The sequence below is a fragment of the Berghia stephanieae genome, chromosome 9 (genome assembly GCF_034508935.2).
Source record: "Berghia stephanieae isolate SIO BIC M18660-M18661 chromosome 9, UCSD_Bste_1.3, whole genome shotgun sequence".
Classification (NCBI taxonomy): Eukaryota; Metazoa; Mollusca; class Gastropoda; order Nudibranchia; family Aeolidiidae; genus Berghia; species Berghia stephanieae.
This window is the reverse complement of record NC_088368.1, coordinates 25,672,334-25,674,833: the sequence shown is the minus strand read 5'-3', so window position 1 is coordinate 25,674,833 and position 2,500 is coordinate 25,672,334. Positions and strand designations below refer to the sequence as shown.

Below are 2,500 nucleotides of genomic sequence, written 5' to 3'. Positions count from 1 at the left end.
TAGAGTGTCTAGTTTCATCATTCGTGTCGCCACCCGTGATTACATTATTATTATTATCAGAGGAAAAGAACACAAGTGAGGTCAATTCTGCCGTAATATGGAAACACTCATATTTGATAATTTGGCCAGAAAACTCGTCCTTCAAATTATATCAATCGATTTAAATGACCTTAATCTTGGCAAAAAAATCTCAAACCTGGGACTACTATTTTCTAAATTCACTCTTTACAACTTGTTTATAAGGCATTTTCAAAGTAAAAATAAGGGGTATTTTATATAACAAAAATGTGTTGACTGCGTTAACACTAATTTAAAAGCATCGCTTGTTGTGAACTAAATTCACACTTAAGCACTGTTATTTTATCTATTTTTTTTTCCTTTTTGTGTACTATCTAAATATTTCTTGGTGTAGAAACTGTCCGATATTACTACAATACATTTGGAAACATTGTTATTGTTAGTCACGTTTGTTTCTTAGGTTTTTCCTTTTATACCTTCCTTATCCTCTGGCCTCATCCTTGTCCAGCTCTCTTCTCTTTCATTCTATGCTTTCTCATCTTCCTCCTCCACCTCTTCCTACTCATGCTACGCATTCTTTTTCCTCCTCCTCCTCCTGCTGCTGCTCCTCCCTCTACTGCTCCCTCTTCTTCTTCTTCTCCTCCTCCATCTTCCTCTTCTTTTCCTCCTCCTCCTCTTCCTCCTTTCCTTACTCCTACCACTCATTCTTCTTTTAAATTTAAATTGAGCTTTATATAGCGCAATATCCACTAAATGTGCTCAAAGCGCTTTACAAGGGGTCCCTGGTCAACAGCAACATTTAACATGTAGGACGGGACATGCCGCCTGTTAGGCGATATTACAATTTTTCGGACAAAGACAACACTGTTAACGGCCAGGTACTAATTTTACACCTGAGTACGGTGAGAGAAAGTGAGTAAAGAGCCTTTTCCAAGGACTCAACTATGCACATAGAATTTAACAAAAGACATGTCATGGCTAATTTTACCCTAAATTGACCTCTATGTTCATTTTTCTTAATAAATTAAATAAATTTACAATCATTTCAAAGAATTGACTGTCTTTAAGAGGCAGTGAGTAACAAACAAAGTATCTCTACTAACATATCGTGCCATACCTCGTGAATCACCTCAGGGAAATCAGGGACACAAACATTGATTTTAAAGAAAGCAACGAGAGATGAAAGATTTTAGTTTAGAAACTTCCATCTATTGTTTTCAGTTTAACATAACACCTAACCAGAATTTCATATGGTGAAAGGCTTTGAACTGAGATATTGTCAAGTTTACATAGAAGGTCTAATTTTATCAATAATGAGTTCTTGTCAAAAATGATTAAATCAACCCTTTCTGTACATCTTCAGGAAATATCAAAGCCTAATTTTACTTATAAATAATTTTTTTTACAGCTAGACAAGTTAAGAAAGTATGAAATTTGAGAAAAGTTGCTGGATACCTTTCCCATACAGCTGACCAAAACTTCATGAAAAATCACCCGATCTACTTCAAATAAATATTAAAATGCTCTGGGGAGCATATTCTTTCAGAAAAAGCAAAAAATTGCAAATGCAAAATTTTCATCTTCCGATAGGTTATATCATGCACTGATACATTTTTGACAACAACAAATTCAAATCTAAACATCTTAATCTTCCGTACGTTCCTTGAGGTAGCTTAATTTTATATTGTTTTTGATTTTTTTTTGTAACGTGGAACTTTTGTCATACGTTTATTTATTCAATTTGTCAATTTTTAAGTAGCATTTTAAAATCTGTAGAACAAACATTGATTGATTGATGAAAGTTAAACATTTCCTAATTGTTCATTGTTTTAGTTCTCCGCCGCCATTGTCGTTGAAGTATTGAAAGGCAGTGCAGAGCATTCCTATGCTTTTTTTTCTATTAGTATTAGGGCTAGCTATAGTTTCCATGGACTTTTTCTATTATGGCTAACCCGCACTGGTGGCTGACTCCGACGACCCGGCACTGCCGTCCTCTGCCGTCTTCCGGATAAAGACGTCGGACACGGACAAAATACTAAAAATAAAGAGAAGAGCCGATAGACCTACCAAGCACCCGACGTCCTCTGCCGTTTTTTAGGTGCTTGGTATGGGTAGGCCCAGCGGCTCTTCTCTTTAGTATTCTGTCCGTGGCTGACGTCTTTATCCGGAAGACGGCAGAGGAAGGCAGTGCCGGGTCGTCGGAGTCAGTCTCCGGTGTGGGTTAGCCCTTAGGGTTAGTTATTTGTCATCATGAAGGTCCAAGAGTGTTTGTTTGGGAGACCTTCCGAAAGCTCCTAGCGCTAGCATTTCTTCCAACTTGTATTCTCACCGTGGATATTTTGTCATGTGTTTATTTATTCAAGTTGTCAACATATAGAAGCAGTTTTAAAACTCTAGAACAAACCTTGATAGATTTGTGAAAGTTTAAAATTTCCTCATTTGACCATTGTTTTGATTCTCGGCCTCATTTTAATTTGCGAAG

At 36.7% G+C, this 2,500-nt stretch overlaps 1 protein-coding gene across 2 annotated transcripts in view; it reads right to left on the bottom strand.

The window, feature by feature from the left end:
- Positions 1-2,500, bottom strand: part of LOC144979933 (choline transporter-like protein 2) — a 133,000-nt gene that overhangs the window by 122,746 nt on the left and 7,754 nt on the right. The window lies entirely within an intron of this gene.